We start from the raw sequence: 24807 nt of genomic DNA on the forward strand, positions 1-24807 counted from the left end.
TAGTACCAGGGAATAGCAGGTGCTGTAAGATTGTTTGCATCCCTTTAATTTATGTTCAAGCTATCATGTTCAAATTTGAAGTGCAGTGAATAATTAGTGCCTCCGTATACCAGCTCCGTATTGTAAGCTTTTATTGCATCATTTAATTACATTCAAGATAACATTCTAGAATGTCAAGTGCAGGGATTAATAAAAAAAATTGTCAGATTGTTCTTTGATCATATTTGCTATGATTAGGCAATTTGAGTAAGTGTTTAAGGCTTACGGCCACACCAGCTTGAGAACGCCCAATCTCATCTGACCTTGGAAACTAAGCAAGTTTGGGCCTGAATAGTACTGAGGTGGGACTCTACCTAGGAATGCCAGGTGCTGTAAGCTTTTCTTGCATCACTTTAATTTACTTTCAAGCTGACATGCTCAAATGTGAAGTGCAGTGATTAACAAAAAAAACTATCTGTTAGCACCTGGGAATAGCAGATGCTGTAAGTTTTTTTTGCATCACTTTCATTTACTCTCCAACTCACATGCCTGAATGTGAAGTGCAGTGATTCATCAAAAAACTGTCTGTTAGTGCCTCCGTATACCAGATGTTGTAAGCTTTTATTGCATCATTTAATTTACATTCAAGATAACATTCTAGAATGTCAAGTGCAGGGATTAATAAAAAAAATTGTCAGATTGGTCTTTGATCATATTTGCTATGATTAGGCAATTTGCGTAAGCGTATAAGGCTTACGGCCACACCATCTTGAGAACGCCCAATCTCATCTGACCTTGGAAACTAACCAAGTTTGGGCCTGGATAGTACTGAGGTGGGACCCTACCTAGGAATACCAGGTGCTGTAAGCTTTTCTTGCATCACTTTAATTTACTTTCAAGCTGACATGCTCAAATGTGAAGTGCAGTGATTAATAAAAAAAACTATCTGTTAGCACCTGGGAATAGCAGATGCTGTAAGTTTTTGTTGCATCACTTTACTTTAATCTGCAACTGACAAGCTTGTATGTGAAGTGTACAGATTAAATAGAAATATTTTAGTACCAGGGAATAGCAGGTGCTGTAAGATTGTATTGCATCCCTTTAATTTATGTTCAAGCTATCATGTTCAAATTTGAAGTGCAGTGAATAATTAACTCAAACTATCTGTTAGCACCTGGGAATAGCAGATGCTGTAAGTTTTTTTTGCATCACTTTCATTTACTCTCCAACTCACATGCCTGAATGTGAAGTGCAGTGATTCATCAAAAACTATCTGTTAGCACCTTGGACTACGAGATGCTGTAAGCTTCTCTTGAATCACTTTAATTTACTGTCAAGATGACATGCTAGGATGTGAAATGCAGTGATTAATTAAAAAAACTATCTGTTAGCACCTGGGAATAGCAGATGCTGTAAGTTTTTGTTGCATCACTTTACTTTAATCTGCAACTGACAAGCTTGTATGTGAAGTGTACAGATTAAATAGAAATATTTTAGTACCAGGGAATAACAGGTGCTGTAAGATTGTATTGCATCCCTTTAATTTATGTTCAAGCTATCATGTTCAAATTTGAAGTGCAGTGAATAATTAGTGCCTCCGTATACCAGCTCCGTATTGTAAGCTTTTATTGCATCATTTAATTACATTCAAGATAACATTCTAGAATGTCAAGTGCAGGGATTAATAAAAAAAATTGTCAGATTGGTCTTTGATGATATTTGCTATGATTAGGCAATTTGAGTAAGAGTATAAGGCTTACGGCCACACCAGCTTGAGAATGCCCACTCTCATCTGACCTTGGAAGCTAAGCAAGTTTGGGCCTGTATAGTACTGAGGTGGGACCCTACCTAGGAATACCAGGTGCTGTAAGCTTTTCTTGCATCACTTTAATTTACTTTCAAGCTGACATGCTCAAATGTGAAGTGCAGTGATTAATAAAAAAAACTATCTGTTAGCACCTGGGAATACCCGATGCTGTAAGTTTTTTTTGCATCACTTTCATTTACTCTCCAACTCACATGCCTGAATGTGAAGTGCAGTGATTCATCAAAAAACTATCTGTTAGCACCTTGGACTACGAGATGCTGTAAGCTTCTCTTGCATCACTTTAATTTACTGTCAAGATGACATGCTAAGATGTGAAATGCAGTGATTAATTAAAAAAACTATCTGTTAGCACCTGGGAATAGCAGATGCTGTAAGTTTTTGTTGCATCACTTTACTTTAATCTGCAACTGACAAGCTTGTATGTGAAGTGTACAGATTAAATAGAAATATTTTAGTAACAGGGAATAGCAGGTGCTGTAAGATTGTTTGCATCCCTTTAATTTATTTTCAAGCTATCATGTTCAAATTTGAAGTGCAGTGAATAATTAACTCAAACTATCTGTTAGCACCTGGGAATAGCAGATGCTGTAAGTTTTTTTTGCATCACTTTCATTTACTCTCCAACTCACATGCCTGAATGTGAAGTGCAGTGATTCATCAAAAAACTGTCTGTTAGTGCCTCCGTATACCAGATGTTGTAAGCTTTTATTGCATCATTTAATTTACATTCAAGATAACATTCTAGAATGTCAAGTGCAGGGATTAATAAAAAAAATTGTCAGATTGGTCTTTGATCATATTTGCTATGATTAGGCAATTTGAGTAAGTGTTTAAGGCTTACGGCCACACCAGCTTGAGAATGCCCAATCTCCTCTGACCTTGGAAGCTAAGTAAGTTTGGGCCTGGATAGTACTGAGGTGGGACCCTACCTATGTATACAAGGTGCTGTAAGCTTTTCTTGCATCACTTTAATTTACTTTCAAGCTGACATGCTCAAATGTGAAGTGCAATGATTAATAAAAAAAACTGTCTGTTAGCACCTGGGAATAGCAGATGCTGTAAGTTTTTTTTGCATCACTTTCATTTACTCTCCAACTCACATGCCTGAATGTGAAGTGCAGTAAATCATCAAAAAACTGTCTGTTAGCACCTTGGACTACGAGATGCTGTAAGCTTCTCTTGCATCACTTTAATTTACTGTCAAGATGACATGCTAAGATGTGAAATGCAGTGATTAATTAAAAAAACTATCTGTTAGCACCTGGGAATAGCAGATGCTGTAAGTTTTTGTTGCATCACTTTACTTTAATCTGCAACTGACAAGCTTGTATGTGAAGTGTACAGATTAAATAGAAATATTTTAGTACCAGGGAATAGCAGGTGCTGTAAGATTGTATTGCATCCCTTTAATTTATGTTCAAGCTATCATGTTCAAATTTGAAGTGCAGTGAATAATTAGTGCCTCCGTATACCAGCTCCGTATTGTAAGCCTTTATTGCATCATTTAATTACATTCAAGATAACATTCTAGAATGTCAAGTGCAGGGATTAATAAAAAAAATTGTCAGATTGGTCTTTGATCATATTTGCTATGATTAGGCAATTTGAGTAAGCGTATAAGGCTTACGGCCACACCAGCTTGAGAACGCCCAATCTCATCTGACCTTGGAAGCTAAGCAAGTTTGGGCCTGGATAGTACTGAGGGGGGACCCTACCTAGGAATACCAGGTGCTGAAAGCTTTTCTTGCATCACTTTAATTTACTTTCAAGCTGACATGCTCAAATGTGAAGTGCAGTGATTAATAAAAAAAACTATCTGTTAGCACCTGGGAATAGCCGATGCTGTAAGTTTTTTTTGCATCACTTTCATTTACTCTCCAACTCACATGCCTGAATGTGAAGTGCAGTGATTCATCAAAAAACTGTCTGTTAGTGCCTCCGTATACCAGATGTTGTAAGCTTTTATTGAATCATTTAATTTACATTCAAGATAACATTCTAGAATGTCAATTGCAGGGATTAATAAAAAAAATTGTCAGATTGGTCTTTGATCATATTTGCTATGATTAGGCAATTTGAGCAAGTGTTTAAGGCTTACGGCCATACCAGCTTGAGAATGCCCAATCTCATCTGACCTTGGAAGCTAAGCAAGTTTGGGCCTGGATAGTACTGAGGTGGGACCCTACCTATGTATACCAGGTGCTGTAAGCTTTTCTTGCATCATTTTAATTTACTTTCAAGCTGACATGCTCAAATGTGAAGTGCAATGATTAATAAAAAAAACTATCTGTTAGCACCTGGGAATAGCCGATGCTGTAAGTTTTTTTTGCATCACTTTCATTTACTCTCCAACTCACATGCCTGAATGTGAAGTGCAGTGATTTATCAAAAAACTATATGTTAGCACCTTGGACTACGAGATGCTGTAATCTTCTCTTGCATCACTTTAATTTACTGTCAAGATGACATGCTAGGATGTGAAATGCAGTGATTAATTAAAAAAACTATCTGTTAGCACCTGGGAATAGCAGATGCTGTAAGTTTTTGTTGCATCACTTTACTTTAATCTGCAACTGACAAGCTTGTATGTGAAGTGTACAGATTAAATAGAAATATTTTAGTACCAGGGAATAGCAGGTGCTGTAAGATTGTATTGCATCCCTTTAATTTATGTTCAAGCTATCATGTTCAAATTTGAAGTGCAGTGAATAATTAACTCAAACTATCTGTTAGCACCTGGGAATAGCAGATGCTGAAAATTTTTTTTGCATCACTTTCATTTACTCTCCAACTCACATGCCTGAATGTGAAGTGCAGTGATTCATCAAAAAACTATATGTTAGCACCTTGGACTACGAGATGCTGTAAGCTTCTCTTGCATCACTTTAATTTACTGTCAAGATGACATGCTAGGATGTGAAATGCAGTGATTAATTAAAAAAACTATCTGTTAGCACCTGGGAATAGCAGATGCTGTAAGTTTTTGTTGCATCACTTTACTTTAATCTGCAACTGACAAGCTTGTATGTGAAGTGTACAGATTAAATAGAAATATTTTAGTACCAGGGAATAGCAGGTGCTGTAAGATTGTATTGCATCCCTTTAATTTATGTTCAAGCTATCATGTTCAAATTTGAAGTGCAGTGAATAATTAACTCAAACTATCTGTTAGCACCTGGGAATAGCAGATACTGTAAGTTTTTTTTGCATCACTTTCATTTACTCTCCAACTCACATGCCTGAATGTGAAGTGCAGTGATTCATCAAAAAACTGTCTGTTAGTGCCTCCGTATACCAGATGTTGTAAGCTTTTATTGCATCATTTAATTTACATTCAAGATAACATTCTAGAATGTCAATTGCAGGGATTAATAAAAAAAATTGTCAGATTGGTCTTTGATCATATTTGCTATGATTAGGCAATTTGAGTAAGTGTTTAAGGCTTACGGCCATACCAGCTTGAGAATGCCCAATCTCATCTGACCTTGGAAGCTAAGCAAGTTTGGGCCTGGATAGTACTGAGGTGGGACCCTACCTATGTATACCAGGTGCTGTAAGCTTTTCTTGCATCATTTTAATTTACTTTCAAGCTGACATGCTCAAATGTGAAGTGCAATGATTAATAAAAAAAACTATCTGTTAGCACCTGGGAATAGCAGATGCTGTAAGTTTTTGTTGCATCACTTTACTTTAATCTGCAACTGACAAGCTTGTATGTGAAGTGTACAGATTAAATAGAAATATTTTAGTACCAGGGAATAGCAGGTGCTGTAAGATTGTATTGCATCCCTTTAATTTATGTTCAAGCTATCATGTTCAAATTTGAAGTGCAGTGAATAATTAACTTAAACTATCTGTTAGCACCTGGGAATAGCAGATGCTGTAAGTTTTTTTTGCATCACTTTCATTTACTCTCCAACTCAAATGCCTGAATGTGAAGTGCAGTGATTCATCAAAAAACTATATGTTAGCACCTTGGACTACGAGATGCTGTAAGCTTCTCTTGCATCACTTTAATTTACTGTCAAGATGACATGCTAGGATGTGAAATGCAGTGATTAATTAAAAAAACTATCTGTTAGCACCTGGGAATAGCAGATGCTGTAAGTTTTTGTTGCATCACTTTACTTTAATCTGCAACTGACAAGCTTGTATGTGAAGTGTACAGATTAAATAGAAATATTTTAGTACCAGGGAATAGCAGGTGCTGTAAGATTGTATTGCATCCCTTTAATTTATGTTCAAGCTATCATGTTCAAATTTGAAGTGCAGTGAATAATTAACTCAAACTATCTGTTAGCACCTGGGAATAGCAGATGCTGTAAGTTTTTTTTGCATCACTTTCATTTACTCTCCAACTCACATGCCTGAATGTGAAGTGCAGTGATTCATCAAAAAACTGTCTGTTAGTGCCTCCGTATACCAGATGTTGTAAGCTTTTATTGCATCATTTAATTTACATTCAAGATAACATTCTAGAATGTCAATTGCAGGGATTAATAAAAAAAATTGTCAGATTGGTCTTTGATCATATTTGCTATGATTAGGCAATTTGAGTAAGTGTTTAAGGCTTACGGCCATACCAGCTTGAGAATGCCCAATCTCATCTGACCTTGGAAGCTAAGCAAGTTTGGGCCTGGATAGTACTGAGGTGGGACCCTACCTATGTATACCAGGTGCTGTAAGCTTTTCTTGCATCATTTTAATTTACTTTCAAGCTGACATGCTCAAATGTGAAGTGCAATTATTAATAAAAAAAACTATCTGTTAGCACCTGGGAATAGCCGATGCTGTAAGTTTTTTTTGCATCACTTTCATTTACTCTCCAACTCACATGCCTGAATGTGAAGTGCAGTGATTCATCAAAAACTATCTGTTAGCACCTTGGACTACGAGATGCTGTAAGCTTCTCTTGAATCACTTTAATTTACTGTCAAGATGACATGCTAGGATGTGAAATGCAGTGATTAATTAAAAAAACTATCTGTTAGCACCTGGGAATAGCAGATGCTGTAAGTTTTTGTTGCATCACTTTACTTTAATCTGCAACTGACAAGCTTGTATGTGAAGTGTACAGATTAAATAGAAATATTTTAGTACCAGGGAATAGCAGGTGCTGTAAGATTGTATTGCATCCCTTTAATTTATGTTCAAGCTATCATGTTCAAATTTGAAGTGCAGTGAATAATTAACTCAAACTATCTGTTAGCACCTGGGAATAGCAGATGCTGAAAATTTTTTTTGCATCACTTTCATTTACTCTCCAACTCACATGCCTGAATGTGAAGTGCAGTGATTCATCAAAAAACTATATGTTAGCACCTTGGACTACGAGATGCTGTAAGCTTCTCTTGCATCACTTTAATTTACTGTCAAGATGACATGCTAGGATGTGAAATGCAGTGATTAATTTAAAAAACTATCTGTTAGCACCTGGGAATAGCAGATGCTGTAAGTTTTTGTTGCATCACTTTACTTTAATCTGCAACTGACAAGCTTGTATGTGCAGTGTACAGATTAAATAGAAATATTTTAGTACCAGGGAATAGCAGGTGCTGTAAGATTGTATTGCATCCCTTTAATTTATGTTCAAGCTATCATGTTCAAATTTGAAGTGCAGTGAATAATTAACTCAAACTATCTGTTAGCACCTGGGAATAGCAGATGCTGTAAGTTTTTTTTGCATCACTTTCATTTACTCTCCAACTCACATGCCTGAATGTGAAGTGCAGTGATTCATCAAAAAACTGTCTGTTAGTGCCTCCGTATACCAGATGTTGTAAGCTTTTATTGCATCATTTAATTTACATTCAAGATAACATTCTAGAATGTCAATTGCAGGGATTAATAAAAAAAATTGTCAGATTGGTCTTTGATCATATTTGCTATGATTAGGCAATTTGAGTAAATGTTTAAGGCTTACGGCCATACCAGCTTGAGAATGCCCAATCTCATCTGACCTTGGAAGCTAAGCAAGTTTGGGCCTGGATAGTACTGAGGTGGGACCCTACCTATGTATACCAGGTGCTGTAAGCTTTTCTTGCATCGTTTTAATTTACTTTCAAGCTGACATGCTCAAATGTGAAGTGCAATGATTAATAAAAAAAACTATCTGTTAGCACCTGGGAATAGCCGATGCTGTAAGTTTTTTTTGCATCACTTTCATTTACTCTCCAACTCACATGCCTGAATGTGAAGTGCAGTGATTCATCAAAAACTATCTGTTAGCACCTTGGACTACGAGATGCTGTAAGCTTCTCTTGAATCACTTTAATTTACTGTCAAGATGACATGCTAGGATGTGAAATGCAGTGATTAATTAAAAAAACTATCTGTTAGCACCTGGGAATAGCAGATGCTGTAAGTTTTTGTTGCATCACTTTACTTTAATCTGCAACTGACAAGCTTGTATGTGAAGTGTACAGATTAAATAGAAATATTTTAGTACCAGGGAATAGCAGGTGCTGTAAGATTGTATTGCATCCCTTTAATTTATGTTCAAGCTATCATGTTCAAATTTGAAGTGCAGTGAATAATTAACTCAAACTATCTGTTAGCACCTGGGAATAGCAGATGCTGAAAATTTTTTTTGCATCACTTTCATTTACTCTCCAACTCACATGCCTGAATGTGAAGTGCAGTGATTCATCAAAAAACTATATGTTAGCACCTTGGACTACGAGATGCTGTAAGCTTCTCTTGCATCACTTTAATTTACTGTCAAGATGACATGCTAGGATGTGAAATGCAGTGATTAATTTAAAAAACTATCTGTTAGCACCTGGGAATAGCAGATGCTGTAAGTTTTTGTTGCATCACTTTACTTTAATCTGCAACTGACAAGCTTGTATGTGCAGTGTACAGATTAAATAGAAATATTTTAGTACCAGGGAATAGCAGGTGCTGTAAGATTGTATTGCATCCCTTTAATTTATGTTCAAGCTATCATGTTCAAATTTGAAGTGCAGTGAATAATTAACTCAAACTATCTGTTAGCACCTGGGAATAGCAGATGCTGTAAGTTTTTTTTGCATCACTTTCATTTACTCTCCAACTCACATGCCTGAATGTGAAGTGCAGTGATTCATCAAAAAACTGTCTGTTAGTGCCTCCGTATACCAGATGTTGTAAGCTTTTATTGCATCATTTAATTTACATTCAAGATAACATTCTAGAATGTCAATTGCAGGGATTAATAAAAAAAATTGTCAGATTGGTCTTTGATCATATTTGCTATGATTAGGCAATTTGAGTAAATGTTTAAGGCTTACGGCCATACCAGCTTGAGAATGCCCAATCTCATCTGACCTTGGAAGCTAAGCAAGTTTGGGCCTGGATAGTACTGAGGTGGGACCCTACCTATGTATACCAGGTGCTGTAAGCTTTTCTTGCATCATTTTAATTTACTTTCAAGCTGACATGCTCAAATGTGAAGTGCAATGATTAATAAAAAAAACTATCTGTTAGCACCTGGGAATAGCCGATGCTGTAAGTTTTTTTTGCATCACTTTCATTTACTCTCCAACTCACATGCCTGAATGTGAAGTGCAGTGATTCATCAAAAACTATCTGTTAGCACCTTGGACTACGAGATGCTGTAAGCTTCTCTTGAATCACTTTAATTTACTGTCAAGATGACATGCTAGGATGTGAAATGCAGTGATTAATTAAAAAAACTATCTGTTAGCACCTGGGAATAGCAGATGCTGTAAGTTTTTGTTGCATCACTTTACTTTAATCTGCAACTGACAAGCTTGTATGTGAAGTGTACAGATTAAATAGAAATATTTTAGTACCAGGGAATAGCAGGTGCTGTAAGATTGTATTGAATCCCTTTAATTTATGTTCAAGCTATCATGTTCAAATTTGAAGTGCAGTGAATAATTAACTCAAACTATCTGTTAGCACCTGGGAATAGCAGATGCTGTAAGTTTTTTTTGCATCACTTTCATTTACTCTCCAACTCACATGCCTGAATGTGAAGTGCAGTGATTCATCAAAAAACTATATGTTAGCACCTTGGACTACGAGATGCTGTAAGCTTCTCTTGCATCACTTTAATTTACTGTCAAGATGACATGCTAGGATGTGAAATGCAGTGATTAATTTAAAAAACTATCTGTTAGCACCTGGGAATAGCAGATGCTGTAAGTTTTTGTTGCATCACTTTACTTTAATCTGCAACTGACAAGCTTGTATGTGCAGTGTACAGATTAAATAGAAATATTTTAGTACCAGGGAATAGCAGGTGCTGTAAGATTGTATTGCATCCCTTTAATTTATGTTCAAGCTATCATGTTCAAATTTGAAGTGCAGTGAATAATTAACTCAAACTATCTGTTAGCACCTGGGAATAGCAGATGCTGTAAGTTTTTTTTGCATCACTTTCATTTACTCTCCAACTCACATGCCTGAATGTGAAGTGCAGTGATTCATCAAAAAACTGTCTGTTAGTGCCTCCGTATACCAGATGTTGTAAGCTTTTATTGCATCATTTAATTTACATTCAAGATAACATTCTAGAATGTCAATTGCAGGGATTAATAAAAAAAATTGTCAGATTGGTCTTTGATCATATTTGCTATGATTAGGCAATTTGAGTAAATGTTTAAGGCTTACGGCCATACCAGCTTGAGAATGCCCAATCTCATCTGACCTTGGAAGCTAAGCAAGTTTGGGCCTGGATAGTACTGAGGTGGGACCCTACCTATGTATACCAGGTGCTGTAAGCTTTTCTTGCATCGTTTTAATTTACTTTCAAGCTGACATGCTCAAATGTGAAGTGCAATGATTAATAAAAAAAACTATCTGTTAGCACCTGGGAATAGCCGATGCTGTAAGTTTTTTTTGCATCACTTTCATTTACTCTCCAACTCACATGCCTGAATGTGAAGTGCAGTGATTCATCAAAAACTATCTGTTAGCACCTTGGACTACGAGATGCTGTAAGCTTCTCTTGAATCACTTTAATTTACTGTCAAGATGACATGCTAGGATGTGAAATGCAGTGATTAATTAAAAAAACTATCTGTTAGCACCTGGGAATAGCAGATGCTGTAAGTTTTTGTTGCATCACTTTACTTTAATCTGCAACTGACAAGCTTGTATGTGAAGTGTACAGATTAAATAGAAATATTTTAGTACCAGGGAATAGCAGGTGCTGTAAGATTGTATTGCATCCCTTTAATTTATGTTCAAGCTATCATGTTCAAATTTGAAGTGCAGTGAATAATTAACTCAAACTATCTGTTAGCACCTGGGAATAGCAGATGCTGAAAATTTTTTTTGCATCACTTTCATTTACTCTCCAACTCACATGCCTGAATGTGAAGTGCAGTGATTCATCAAAAAACTATATGTTAGCACCTTGGACTACGAGATGCTGTAAGCTTCTCTTGCATCACTTTAATTTACTGTCAAGATGACATGCTAGGATGTGAAATGCAGTGATTAATTTAAAAAACTATCTGTTAGCACCTGGGAATAGCAGATGCTGTAAGTTTTTGTTGCATCACTTTACTTTAATCTGCAACTGACAAGCTTGTATGTGCAGTGTACAGATTAAATAGAAATATTTTAGTACCAGGGAATAGCAGGTGCTGTAAGATTGTATTGCATCCCTTTAATTTATGTTCAAGCTATCATGTTCAAATTTGAAGTGCAGTGAATAATTAACTCAAACTATCTGTTAGCACCTGGGAATAGCAGATGCTGTAAGTTTTTTTTGCATCACTTTCATTTACTCTCCAACTCACATGCCTGAATGTGAAGTGCAGTGATTCATCAAAAAACTGTCTGTTAGTGCCTCCGTATACCAGATGTTGTAAGCTTTTATTGCATCATTTAATTTACATTCAAGATAACATTCTAGAATGTCAATTGCAGGGATTAATAAAAAAAATTGTCAGATTGGTCTTTGATCATATTTGCTATGATTAGGCAATTTGAGTAAATGTTTAAGGCTTACGGCCATACCAGCTTGAGAATGCCCAATCTCATCTGACCTTGGAAGCTAAGCAAGTTTGGGCCTGGATAGTACTGAGGTGGGACCCTACCTATGTATACCAGGTGCTGTAAGCTTTTCTTGCATCATTTTAATTTACTTTCAAGCTGACATGCTCAAATGTGAAGTGCAATGATTAATAAAAAAAACTATCTGTTAGCACCTGGGAATAGCCGATGCTGTAAGTTTTTTTTGCATCACTTTCATTTACTCTCCAACTCACATGCCTGAATGTGAAGTGCAGTGATTCATCAAAAACTATCTGTTAGCACCTTGGACTACGAGATGCTGTAAGCTTCTCTTGAATCACTTTAATTTACTGTCAAGATGACATGCTAGGATGTGAAATGCAGTGATTAATTAAAAAAACTATCTGTTAGCACCTGGGAATAGCAGATGCTGTAAGTTTTTGTTGCATCACTTTACTTTAATCTGCAACTGACAAGCTTGTATGTGAAGTGTACAGATTAAATAGAAATATTTTAGTACCAGGGAATAGCAGGTGCTGTAAGATTGTATTGAATCCCTTTAATTTATGTTCAAGCTATCATGTTCAAATTTGAAGTGCAGTGAATAATTAACTCAAACTATCTGTTAGCACCTGGGAATAGCAGATGCTGTAAGTTTTTTTTGCATCACTTTCATTTACTCTCCAACTCACATGCCTGAATGTGAAGTGCAGTGATTCATCAAAAAACTATATGTTAGCACCTTGGACTACGAGATGCTGTAAGCTTCTCTTGCATCACTTTAATTTACTGTCAAGATGACATGCTAGGATGTGAAATGCAGTGATTAATTAAAAAAACTATCTGTTAGCACCTGGGAATAGCAGATGCTGTAAGTTTTTGTTGCATCACTTTACTTTAATCTGCAACTGACAAGCTTGTATGTGAAGTGTACAGATTAAATAGAAATATTTTAGTACCAGGGAATAGCAGGTGCTGTAAGATTGTATTGCATCCCTTTAATTTATGTTCAAGCTATCATGTTCAAATTTGAAGTGCAGTGAATAATTAGTGCCTCCGTATACCAGCTCCGTATTGTAAGCTTTTATTGCATCATTTAATTACATTCAAGATAACATTCTAGAATGTCAAGTGCAGGGATTAATAAAAAAAATTGTCAGATTGGTCTTTGATCATATTTGCTATGATTAGGCAATTTGAGTAAGCGTATAAGGCTTACGGCCACACCAGCTTGAGAACGCCCAATCTCATCTGACCTTGGAAGCTAAGCAAGTTTGGGCCTGGATAGTACTGAGGTGGGACCCTACCTAGGGACACCAGGTGCTGTAAGCTTTTCTTGCATCACTTTAATTTACTTTCAAGCTGACATGCTCAAATGTGAAGTGCAGTGATTAATAAAAAAAACTATCTGTTAGCACCTGGGAATAGCCGATGCTGTAAGTTTTTTTTGCATCACTTTCATTTACTCTCCAACTCACATGCCTGAATGTGAAGTGCAGTGATTCATCAAAAAACTGTCTGTTAGTGCCTCCGTATACCAGATGTTGTAAGCTTTTATTGCATCATTTAATTTACATTCAAGATAACATTCTAGAATGTCAATTGCAGGGATTAATAAAAAAAATTGTCAGATTGGTCTTTGATCATATTTGCTATGATTAGGCAATTTGAGTAAATGTTTAAGGCTTACGGCCATACCAGCTTGAGAATGCCCAATCTCATCTGACCTTGGAAGCTAAGCAAGTTTGGGCCTGGATAGTACTGAGGTGGGACCCTACCTATGTATACCAGGTGCTGTAAGCTTTTCTTGCATCGTTTTAATTTACTTTCAAGCTGACATGCTCAAATGTGAAGTGCAATGATTAATAAAAAAAACTATCTGTTAGCACCTGGGAATAGCCGATGCTGTAAGTTTTTTTTGCATCACTTTCATTTACTCTCCAACTCACATGCCTGAATGTGAAGTGCAGTGATTCATCAAAAACTATCTGTTAGCACCTTGGACTACGAGATGCTGTAAGCTTCTCTTGAATCACTTTAATTTACTGTCAAGATGACATGCTAGGATGTGAAATGCAGTGATTAATTAAAAAAACTATCTGTTAGCACCTGGGAATAGCAGATGCTGTAAGTTTTTGTTGCATCACTTTACTTTAATCTGCAACTGACAAGCTTGTATGTGAAGTGTACAGATTAAATAGAAATATTTTAGTACCAGGGAATAGCAGGTGCTGTAAGATTGTATTGCATCCCTTTAATTTATGTTCAAGCTATCATGTTCAAATTTGAAGTGCAGTGAATAATTAACTCAAACTATCTGTTAGCACCTGGGAATAGCAGATGCTGTAAGTTTTTTTTGCATCACTTTCATTTACTCTCCAACTCACATGCCTGAATGTGAAGTGCAGTGATTCATCAAAAAACTGTCTGTTAGTGCCTCCGTATACCAGATGTTGTAAGCTTTTATTGCATCATTTAATTTACATTCAAGATAACATTCTAGAATGTCAATTGCAGGGATTAATAAAAAAAATTGTCAGATTGGTCTTTGATCATATTTGCTATGATTAGGCAATTTGAGTAAATGTTTAAGGCTTACGGCCATACCAGCTTGAGAATGCCCAATCTCATCTGACCTTGGAAGCTAAGCAAGTTTGGGCCTGGATAGTACTGAGGTGGGACCCTACCTATGTATACCAGGTGCTGTAAGCTTTTCTTGCATCGTTTTAATTTACTTTCAAGCTGACATGCTCAAATGTGAAGTGCAATGATTAATAAAAAAAACTATCTGTTAGCACCTGGGAATAGCCGATGCTGTAAGTTTTTTTTGCATCACTTTCATTTACTCTCCAACTCACATGCCTGAATGTGAAGTGCAGTGATTCATCAAAAACTATCTGTTAGCACCTTGGACTACGAGATGCTGTAAGCTTCTCTTGAATCACTTTAATTTACTGTCAAGATGACATGCTAGGATGTGAAATGCAGTGATTAATTAAAAAAACTATCTGTTAGCACCTGGGAATAGCAGATGCTGTAAGTTTTTGTTGCATCACTTTACTTTAATCTGCAACTGACAAGCTTGTATGTGAAGTGTACAGATTAAATAGAAATATTTTAGTACCAGGGAATAGCAGGTGCTGTAAGATTGTATTGCATCCCTTTAATTTATGTTCAAGCTATCATGTTCAAATTTGAAGTGCAGTGAATAATTAACTCAAACTATCTGTTAGCACCTGGGAATAGCAGATGCTGTAAGTTTTTTTTGCATCACTTTCATTTACTCTCCAACTCACATGCCTGAATGTGAAGTGCAGTGATTCATCAAAAAACTATATGTTAGCACCTTGGACTACGAGATGCTGTAAGCTTCTCTTGCATCACTTTAATTTACTGTCAAGATGACATGCTAGGATGTGAAATGCAGTGATTAATTAAAAAAACTATCTGTTAGCACCTGGGAATAGCAGATGCTGTAAGTTTTTGTTGCATCACTTTACTTTAATCTGCAACTGACAAGCTTGTATGTGAAGTGTACAGATTAAATAGAAATATTTTAGTACCAGGGAATAGCAGGTGCTGTAAGATTGTATTGCATCCCTTTAATTTATGTTCAAGCTATCATGTTCAAATTTGAAGTGCAGTGAATAATTAGTGCCTCCGTATACCAGCTCCGTATTGTAAGCTTTTATTGCATCATTTAATTACATTCAAGATAACATTCTAGAATGTCAAGTGCAGGGATTAATAAAAAAAATTGTCAGATTGGTCTTTGATCATATTTGCTATGATTAGGCAATTTGAGTAAGCGTATAAGGCTTACGGCCACACCAGCTTGAGAACGCCCAATCTCATCTGACCTTGGAAGCTAAGCAAGTTTGGGCCTGGATAGTACTGAGGTGGGACCCTACCTAGGGACACCAGGTGCTGTAAGCTTTTCTTGCATCACTTTAATTTACTTTCAAGCTGACATGCTCAAATGTGAAGTGCAGTGATTAATAAAAAAAACTATCTGTTAGCACCTGGGAATAGCCGGTGCTGTAAGATTTTTTTGCATCACTTTCATTTACTCTCCAACTCACATGCCTGAATGTGAAGTGCAGTGATTCATCAAAAAACTGTCTGTTAGTGCCTCCGTATACCAGATGTTGTAAGCTTTTATTGCATCATTTAATTTACATTCAAGATAACATTCTAGAATGTCAATTGCAGGGATTAATAAAAAAAATTGTCAGATTGGTCTTTGATCATATTTGCTATGATTAGGCAATTTGAGCAAGTGTTTAAGGCTTACGGCCATACCAGCTTGAGAATGCCCAATCTCATCTGACCTTGGAAACTAAGCAAGTTTGGGCCTGGATAGTACTGAGGTGGGACCCTACCTATGTATACCAGGTGCTGTAAGCTTTTCTTGCATCATTTTAATTTACTTTCAAGCTGACATGCTCAAATGTGAAGTGCAATGATTAATAAAAAAAACTATCTGTTAGCACCTGGGAATAGCAGATGCTGTAAGTTTTTGTTGCATCACTTTACTTTAATCTGCAACTGACAAGCTTGTATGTGAAGTGTACAGATTAAATAGAAATATTTTAGTACCAGGGAATAGCAGGTGCTGTAAGATTGTATTGCATCCCTTTAATTTATGTTCAAGCTATCATGTTCAAATTTGAAGTGCAGTGAATAATTAACTCAAACTATCTGTTAGCACCTGGGAATAGCAGATGCTGTAAGTTTTTTTTGCATCACTTTCATTTACTCTCCAACTCACATGCCTGAATGTGAAGTGCAGTGATTCATCAAAAAACTATATGTTAGCACCTTGGACTACGAGATGCTGTAAGCTTCTCTTGCATCACTTTAATTTACTGTCAAGATGACATGCTAGGATGTGAAATGCAGTGATTAATTAAAAAAACTATCTGTTAGCACCTGGGAATAGCAGATGCTGTAAGTTTTTGTTGCATCACTTTACTTTAATCTGCAACTGACAAGCTTGTATGTGAAGTGTACAGATTAAATAGAAATATTTTAGTACCAGGGAATAGCAGGTGCTGTAAGATTGTATTGCATCCCTTTAATTTATGTTCAAGCTATCATGTTCAAATTTGAAGTGCAGTGAATAATTAGTGCCTCCGTATACCAGCTCCGTATTGTAAGCTTTTATTGCATCATTTAATTACATTCAAGATAACATTCTAGAATGTCAAGTGCAGGGATTAATAAAAAAAATTGTCAGATTGGTCTTTGATCATATTTGCTATGATTAGGCAATTTGAGTAAGCGTGTAAGGCTTACGGCCACACCAGCTTGAGAAAGCCCAATCTCATCTGACCTTGGAAGCTAAGCAAGTTTGGGCCTGGATAGTACTGAGGTGGGACCCTACCTAGGAATACCAGGTGCTGTAAGCTTTTCTTGCATCACTTTAATTTACTTTCAAGCTGACATGTTCAAATGTGAAGTGCAGTGATTAATAAAAAAAACTATCTGTTAGCACCTGGGAATAGCCGATGCTGTAAGTTTTTTTTGCATCACTTTCATTTACTCTCCAACTCACATGCTTGAATGTGAAGTGCAGTGATTCCTCAAAAATCTATCTGTTAGCACCTTGGACTACGAGATGCTGTAAGCTTCTCTTGCATCACTTTAATTTACTTTCAAGATGACATGCTAGGATGTGAAGTGCAGTGATTAATTAAAAAAACTATCTGTTAGCACCTGGGAATAGCCGATGCTGTAAGTTTTTGTTGCATCACTTTACTTTAATCTGCAACTGACAAGCTTGTATGTGAAGTGTACAGATTAAATAGAAATATTTTAGTACCAGGGAATAGCAGGTGCTGTAAGATTATATTGCATCCCTTTAATTTATGTTCAAGCTATCATGTTCAAATTTGAAGTGCAGTGAATAATTAGTGCCTCCGTATACCAGCTCCGTATTGTAAGCTTTTATTGCATCATTTAATTACATTCAAGATAACATTCTAGAATGTCAAGTGCAGGGATTAATAAAAAAAATTGTCAGATTGGTCTTTGATCATATTTGCTATGATTAGGCAATTTGAGTAAGCGTGTAAGGCTTATGGCCACACCAGCTTGAGAAAGCCCAATCTCATCTGACCTTGGAAGCTAAGCAAGTTTGGGCCTGGATAGTACTGAGGTGGGACCCTACCTAGGAATACCAGGTGCTGTAAGCTTTTCTTGCATCACTTTAATTTACTTTCAAGCTGACATGTTCAAATGTGAAGTGCAGTGATTAATAAAAAAAACTATCTGTTAGCACCTGGGAATAGCCGATGCTGTAAGTTTTTTTTGCATCACTTTCATTTACTCTCCAACTCACATGCCTGAATGTGAAGTGCAGTGATTCATCAAAAAACTGTCTGTTAGTGACTCCGTATACCAGATGTTGTAAGCTTTTATTGCATCATTTAATTTACATTCAAGATAACATTCTAGAATGTCAATTGCAGGGATTAATAAAAAAAATTGTCAGATTGGTCTTTGATCATATTTGCTATGATTAGGCAATTTGAGTAAGTGTTTAAGGCTTACGGCCATACCAGCTTGAGAATGCCCAATCTCATCTGACCTTGGAAACTAAGCAAGTTTGGGCCTGGATAGTACTGAGGTGGGACCCTACCTATGTATACCAGGTGCTGTAAGCTTTTCTTGCATCATTTTAATTTACTTTCAAGCTGACATGCTCAAATGTGAAGTGCAATGATTAATAAAAAAAACTATCTGTTAGCACCTGGGAATAGCAGATGCTGTAAGTTTTTATTGCATCACTTTACTTTAATCTGCAACTGAGAAGCTTGTATGTGAAGTGTACAGATTAAATAGAAATATTTTAGTACCAGGGAATAGCAGGTGCTGTAAGATTGTATTGCATCCCTTTAATTTATGTTCAAGCTATCATGTTCAAATTTGAAGTGCAGTGAATAATTAACTTAAACTATCTGTTAGCACCTGGGAATAGCAGATGCTGTAAGTTTTTTTTGCATCACTTTCATTTACTCTCCAACTCACATGCCTGAATGTGAAGTGCAGTGATTCATCAAAAAACTATATGTTAGCACCTTGGACTACGAGATGCTGTAAGCTTCTCTTGCATCACTTTAATTTACTGTCAAGATGACATGCTAGGATGTGAAATGCAGTGATTAATTAAAAAAACTATCTGTTAGCACCTGGGAATAGCAGATGCTGTAAGTTTTTGTTGCATCACTTTACTTTAATCTGCAACTGACAAGCTTGTATGTGAAGTGTACAGATTAAATAGAAATATTTTAGTACCAGGGAATAGCAGGTGCTGTAAGATTGTATTGCATCCCTTTAATTTATGTTCAAGCTATCATGTTCAAATTTGAAGTGCAGTGAATAATTAACTCAAACTATCTGTTAGCACCTGGGAATAGCAGATGCTGTAAGTTTTTTTTGCATCACTTTCATTTACTCTCCAACTCACATGCCTGAATGTGAAGTGCAGTGATTCATCAAAAAACTGTCTGTTAGTGCCTCCGTATACCAGATGTTGTAAGCTTTTATTGCATCATTTAATTTACATTCAAGATAACATTCTAGAATGTCAATTGCAGGGATTAATAAAAAAAATTGTCAGATTGGTCTTTGATCATATTTGCTATGATTAGGCAATTTGAGTAAATGTTTAAGGCTTACGGCCATACCAGCTTGAGAATGCCCAATCTCATCTGACCTTGGAAGCTAAGCAAGTTTGGGCCTGGATAGTACTGAGGTGGGACCCTACCTATGTATACCAGGTGCTGTAAGCTTTTCTTGCATCGTTTTAATTTACTTTCAAGCTGACATGCTCAAATGTGAAGTGCAATGATTAATAAAAAAAACTATCTGTTAGCACCTGGGAATAGCCGATGCTGTAAGTTTTTTTTGCATCACTTTCATTTACTCTCCAACTCACATGCCTGAATGTGAAGTGCAGTGATTCATCAAAAACTATCTGTTAGCACCTTGGACTACGAGATGCTGTAAGCTTCTCTTGAATCACTTTAATTTACTGTCAAGATGACATGCTAGGATGTGAAATGCAGTGATTAATTAAAAAAACTATCTGTTAGCACCTGGGAATAGCAGATGCTGTAAGTTTTTGTTGCATCACTTTACTTTAATCTGCAACTGACAAGCTTGTATGTGAAGTGTACAGATTAAATAGAAATATTTTAGTACCAGGGAATAGCAGGTGCTGTAAGATTGTATTGCATCCCTTTAATTTATGTTCAAGCTATCATGTTCAAATTTGAAGTGCAGTGAATAATTAACTTAAACTATCTGTTAGCACCTGGGAATAGCAGATGCTGTAAGTTTTTTTTGCATCACTTTCATTTACTCTCCAACTCACATGCCTGAATGTGAAGTGCAGTGATTCATCAAAAAACTATATGTTAGCACCTTGGACTACGAGATGCTGTAAGCTTCTCTTGCATCACTTTAATTTACTGTCAAGATGACATGCTAGGATGTGAAATGCAGTGATTAATTAAAAAAACTATCTGTTAGCACCTGGGAATAGCAGATGCTGTAAGTTTTTGTTGCATCACTTTACTTTAATCTGCAACTGACAAGCTTGTATGTGAAGTGTACAGATTAAATAGAAATATTTTAGTACCAGGGAATAGCAGGTGCTGTAAGATTGTATTGCATCCCTTTAATTTATGTTCAAGCTATCATGTTCAAATTTGAAGTGCAGTGAATAATTAGTGCCTCCGTATACCAGCTCCGTATTGTAAGCTTTTATTGCATCATTTAATTACATTCAAGATAACATTCTAGAATGTCAAGTGCAGGGATTAATAAAAAAAATTGTCAGATTGGTCTTTGATCATATTTGCTATGATTAGGCAATTTGAGTACGCGTATAAGGCTTACGGCCACACCAGCTTGAGAACGCCCAATCTCATCTGACCTTGGAAGCTAAGCAAGTTTGGGCCTGGATAGTACTGAGGTGGGACACTACCTAGGAATACCAGGTGCTGTAAGCTTTTCTTGCATCACTTTAATTTACTTTCAAGCTGACATGTTCAAATGTGAAGTGCAGTGATTAATAAAAAAAACTATCTGTTAGCACCTGGGAATAGCCGATGCTGTAAGTTTTTTTTGCATCACTTTCATTTACTCTCCAACTCACATGCCTGAATGTGAAGTGCAGTGATTCATCAAAAAACTATCTGTTAGCACCTTGGACTACGAGATGCTGTAAGCTTCTCTTGCATCACTTTAATTTACTGTCAAGATGAAATGCTAAGATGTGAAATGCAGTGATTAATTAAAAAAACTATCTGTTAGCACCTGGGAATAGCAGATGCTGTAAGTTTTTGTTGCATCACTTTACTTTAATCTGCAACTGACAAGCTTGTATGTGAAGTGTACAGATTAAATAGAAATATTTTAGTACCAGGGAATAGCAGGTGCTGTAAGATTGTATTGCATCCCTTTAATTTATGTTCAAGCTATCATGTTCAAATTTGAAGTGCAGTGAATAATTAACTCAAACTATCTGTTAGCACCTGGGAATAGCAGATGCTGTAAGTTTTTTTTGCATCACTTTCATTTACTCTCCAACTCACATGCCTGAATGTGAAGTGCAGTGATTCATCAAAAAACTATATGTTAGCACCTTGGACTACGAGATGCTGTAAGCTTCTCTTGCATCACTTTAATTTACTGTCAAGATGACATGCTAGGATGTGAAATGCAGTGATTAATTAAAAAAACTATCTGTTAGCACCTGGGAATAGCAGATGCTGTAAGTTTTTGTTGCATCACTTTACTTTAATCTGCAACTGACAAGCTTGTATGTGAAGTGTACAGATTAAATAGAAATATTTTAGTACCAGGGAATAGCAGGTGCTGTAAGATTGTATTGCATCCCTTTAATTTATGTTCAAGCTATCATGTTCAAATTTGAAGTGCAGTGAATAATTAGTGCCTCCGTATACCAGCTCCGTATTGTAAGCTTTTATTGCATCATTTAATTACATTCAAGATAACATTCTAGAATGTCAAGTGCAGGGATTAATAAAAAAAATTGTCAGATTGGTCTTTGATCATATTTGCTATGATTAGGCAATTTGAGTAAGTGTTTAAGGCTTATGGCCACACCAGCTTGAGAACGCCCAATCTCATCTGACCTTGGAAGCTAAGCAAGTTTGGGCCTGGATAGTACTGAGGTGGGACTCTACCTAGGAATACCAGGTGCTGTAAGCTCTTCTTGCATCACTTTAATTTACTTTCAAGCTGACATGCTCAAATGTGAAGTGCAGTGATTAATAAAAAAAACTATCTGTTAGCACCTGGGAATAGCCGATGCTGTAAGTTTTTTTTGCATCACTTTCATTTACTCTCCAACTCACATGCCTGAATGTGAAGTGCAGTGATTCATCAAAAACTATCTGTTAGCACCTTGGACTACGAGATGCTGTAAGCTTCTCTTGCATCACTTTAATTTACTGTCAAGATGACATGCTCAAATGTGAAGTGCAGTGATTAATAAAAAAAAACTATCTGTTAGCACCTGGGAATAGCTGATGCTGTAACTTTTTTTTGCATCACTTTCATTTACTCTCCACCTCACATGCCTGAATGTGAAGTGTACAGATTAAATAGAAATCTTTTAGTACCAGGGAATAGCAGGTGCTGTAAGATTTTATTGCATCCCTTTAATTTATGTTCAAGCTTCATGTTCAAATTTGAAGTGCAGTGAATAATTAAATCAAACTATCTGCTAGCACCTGGGAATAGCAGATGCTGTAAGTTTTTATTGCATCACTTTAATTTACTCTCCAACTGACATGCTTGAATGTGAAGTGCAGTGATTAAAAAAAAACTGTCTGTTAGTGCCTCCGAATACCAGATGTTGTAAGCTTTTATTGCATCATTTAATTTACTTTCAAGATAACATTCTAGAATGTCAAGTGCAGGGATTAATAAAAAAAATTGTCAGATTGGTCTTTGATCATATTTGCTATGATTAGGCAATTAGAGTAAGTGTTTAAGGCTTACGGCCACACCAGCTTGAGAACGTCCAATCTCATCTGACCTTGGAAACTGAACAACGTTGGGCCTGGATAGTACTGAGGTGGGACCCTACCTAGGAATACCAGGTGCTGTAACCTTCTTTTGCATCACTTTAATTTACTTTTAAGATGACATGCTAGGATATGAAGTGCAGTGATTAATTAAAAAAAACTATCTGTTAGCACCTGGGAATAGCAGATGCTGTAAGTTTTTGTTGCATCACTTTAATTTAATCTGCAACTGACATGCTTGTATGTGAAGTGTACAGATTAAATAGAAATCTTTTAGTACCAGGGAATAGCAGGTGCTGTAAGATTTTATTGCATCCCTTTAATTTATGTTCAAGCTTCATGTTCAAATTTGAAGAGCAGTGAATAATTAAATCAAACTATCTGCTAGCACCTGGGAATAGCAGATGCTGTAAGTTTTTATTGCATCACTTTAATTTACTCTCCAACTGACATGCTTGAATGTGAAGTGCAGTGATTAAAAAAAAACTGTCTGTTAGTGCCTCCGTATACCAGATGTTGTAAGCTTTTATTGCATCATTTAATTTACTTTCAAGATAACATTCTAGAATGTCAAGTGCAGGGATAAATAAAAAAAATTGTCAGATTGGTCTTTGATCATATTTGCTATGATTAGGCAATTAGAGTAAGTGTTTAAGGCTTACGGCCACACCAGCTTGAGAACGTCCAATCTCATCTGACCTTGGAAGCTGAACAACTTTGGGCCTGGATAGTACTGAGGTGGGACCCTACCTAGGAATACAAGGTGCTGTAAGCTTTTCTTGCATCACTTTAATTTACTTTCAAGCTGACATGCTCAAATGTGAAGTGCAGTGATTAAAAAAAAAAACTCTCTGTTAGCACATGGGAATAGCAGATGCTGTAAGTTTTTTTTGCATCACTTTCATTTACTCTCCAACTCTCATGCCTGAATGTGAAGTGCAGTGATTCATCAAAAAACTATCTGTTAGCAGCTTGGACTACGAGATGCTGTAAGCTTCTCTTGCATCACTTTAATTTACTTTTAAGATGACATGCTAGGATGTGAAGTGCAGTGATTAATTAAAAAAAACTATCTGTTAGCACCTGGGAATAGCAGATGCTGTAAGTTTTTGTTGCATCACTTTAATTTAATCTGTAACTGACATGCTTGTATGTGAAGTGTACAGATTAAATAGAAATCTTTTAGTACCAGGGAATAGCAGGTGCTGTAAGATTTTATTGCATCCCTTTAATTTATGTTCAAGCTTCATGTTCAAATTTGAAGTGCAGTGAATAATTAAATCAAACTATCTGAAAGCACCTGGGAATAGCAGATGCTGTAAGTTTTTATTGCATCACTTTAATTTACTCTCCAACTGACATGCTTGAATGTGAAGTGCAGTGATTAAAAAAAAACTGTCTGTTAGTGCCTCCGAATACCAGATGTTGTAAGCTTTTATTGCATCATTTAATTTACTTTCAAGATAACATTCTAGAATGTCAAGTGCAGGGATTAATAAAAAAAATTGTCAGATTGGTCTTTGATCATATTTGCTATGATTAGGCAATTAGAGTAAGTGTTTAAGGCTTACGGCCACACCAGCTTGAGAACGTCCAATCTCATCTGACCTTGGAAGCTGAACAACTTTGGGCCTGGATAGTACTGAGGTGGGACCCTACCTAGGAATACCAGGTGCTGTAAGCTTTTCTTGCATCACTTTAATTTACTTTCAAGCTGACATGCTCAAATGTGAAGTGCAGTGATTAATAAAAAAAACTCTCTGTTAGCACATGGGAATAGCAGATGCTGTAAGTTTTTTTTGCATCACTTTCATTTACTCTCCAACTCACATGCCTGAATGTGAAGTGCAGTGATTCATCAAAAAACTATCTGTTAGCAGCTTGGACTACGAGATGCTGTAAGCTTCTCTTGCATCACTTTAATTTACTTTTAAGATGACATGCTAGGATGTGAAGTGCAGT

At 36.3% G+C, this 24807-nt stretch overlaps 1 non-coding gene and 24 pseudogenes across 1 annotated transcript; all 25 read left to right on the forward strand.

Annotated features, from left to right (window-relative positions):
* The first annotated feature begins 259 nt into the window (after nucleotides 1-259).
* Nucleotides 260-378, forward strand: LOC145649616 (5S ribosomal RNA; annotated as a pseudogene).
* A 352-nt stretch (nucleotides 379-730) lies between these two features.
* LOC145650420 (5S ribosomal RNA) lies at nucleotides 731-849 on the forward strand (annotated as a pseudogene).
* An 884-nt stretch (nucleotides 850-1733) lies between these two features.
* LOC145650655 (5S ribosomal RNA) lies at nucleotides 1734-1852 on the forward strand (annotated as a pseudogene).
* Nucleotides 1853-2642: 790 nt separating this feature from the next.
* Nucleotides 2643-2761, forward strand: LOC145645844 (5S ribosomal RNA; annotated as a pseudogene).
* A 667-nt stretch (nucleotides 2762-3428) lies between these two features.
* LOC145649975 (5S ribosomal RNA) lies at nucleotides 3429-3547 on the forward strand (annotated as a pseudogene).
* A 352-nt stretch (nucleotides 3548-3899) lies between these two features.
* LOC145649435 (5S ribosomal RNA) lies at nucleotides 3900-4018 on the forward strand (annotated as a pseudogene).
* Nucleotides 4019-5248: 1230 nt separating this feature from the next.
* LOC145649437 (5S ribosomal RNA) lies at nucleotides 5249-5367 on the forward strand (annotated as a pseudogene).
* A 1009-nt stretch (nucleotides 5368-6376) lies between these two features.
* On the forward strand, nucleotides 6377-6495 carry LOC145649438 (5S ribosomal RNA; annotated as a pseudogene).
* A 1229-nt stretch (nucleotides 6496-7724) lies between these two features.
* LOC145649439 (5S ribosomal RNA) lies at nucleotides 7725-7843 on the forward strand (annotated as a pseudogene).
* A 1229-nt stretch (nucleotides 7844-9072) lies between these two features.
* Nucleotides 9073-9191, forward strand: LOC145649440 (5S ribosomal RNA; annotated as a pseudogene).
* A 1229-nt stretch (nucleotides 9192-10420) lies between these two features.
* Nucleotides 10421-10539, forward strand: LOC145649441 (5S ribosomal RNA; annotated as a pseudogene).
* A 1229-nt stretch (nucleotides 10540-11768) lies between these two features.
* On the forward strand, nucleotides 11769-11887 carry LOC145649442 (5S ribosomal RNA; annotated as a pseudogene).
* A 1105-nt stretch (nucleotides 11888-12992) lies between these two features.
* On the forward strand, nucleotides 12993-13111 carry LOC145648997 (5S ribosomal RNA; annotated as a pseudogene).
* A 352-nt stretch (nucleotides 13112-13463) lies between these two features.
* On the forward strand, nucleotides 13464-13582 carry LOC145649443 (5S ribosomal RNA; annotated as a pseudogene).
* A 790-nt stretch (nucleotides 13583-14372) lies between these two features.
* Nucleotides 14373-14491, forward strand: LOC145649444 (5S ribosomal RNA; annotated as a pseudogene).
* A 1105-nt stretch (nucleotides 14492-15596) lies between these two features.
* On the forward strand, nucleotides 15597-15715 carry LOC145648998 (5S ribosomal RNA; annotated as a pseudogene).
* A 352-nt stretch (nucleotides 15716-16067) lies between these two features.
* On the forward strand, nucleotides 16068-16186 carry LOC145649206 (5S ribosomal RNA; annotated as a pseudogene).
* An 885-nt stretch (nucleotides 16187-17071) lies between these two features.
* On the forward strand, nucleotides 17072-17190 carry LOC145648480 (5S ribosomal RNA; annotated as a pseudogene).
* A 667-nt stretch (nucleotides 17191-17857) lies between these two features.
* Nucleotides 17858-17976, forward strand: LOC145649243 (5S ribosomal RNA; annotated as a pseudogene).
* Nucleotides 17977-18328: 352 nt separating this feature from the next.
* Nucleotides 18329-18447, forward strand: LOC145649207 (5S ribosomal RNA; annotated as a pseudogene).
* Nucleotides 18448-19456: 1009 nt separating this feature from the next.
* Nucleotides 19457-19575, forward strand: LOC145649445 (5S ribosomal RNA; annotated as a pseudogene).
* A 1105-nt stretch (nucleotides 19576-20680) lies between these two features.
* Nucleotides 20681-20799, forward strand: LOC145643578 (5S ribosomal RNA). Its single transcript, XR_014116053.1, has one exon. It is a non-coding gene; the product is annotated as a 5S ribosomal RNA (ribosomal RNA).
* Nucleotides 20800-21905: 1106 nt separating this feature from the next.
* LOC145646932 (5S ribosomal RNA) lies at nucleotides 21906-22024 on the forward strand (annotated as a pseudogene).
* Nucleotides 22025-23501: 1477 nt separating this feature from the next.
* Nucleotides 23502-23620, forward strand: LOC145645811 (5S ribosomal RNA; annotated as a pseudogene).
* Nucleotides 23621-24410: 790 nt separating this feature from the next.
* On the forward strand, nucleotides 24411-24529 carry LOC145644380 (5S ribosomal RNA; annotated as a pseudogene).
* The last annotated feature ends 278 nt before the right edge of the window (nucleotides 24530-24807 follow it).

Source organism: Electrophorus electricus, chromosome 13, assembly GCF_041902795.1.
Source record: "Electrophorus electricus isolate QZ-2024a chromosome 13, ASM4190279v1, whole genome shotgun sequence".
NCBI lineage: Eukaryota > Metazoa > Chordata > Actinopteri > Gymnotiformes > Gymnotidae > Electrophorus > Electrophorus electricus.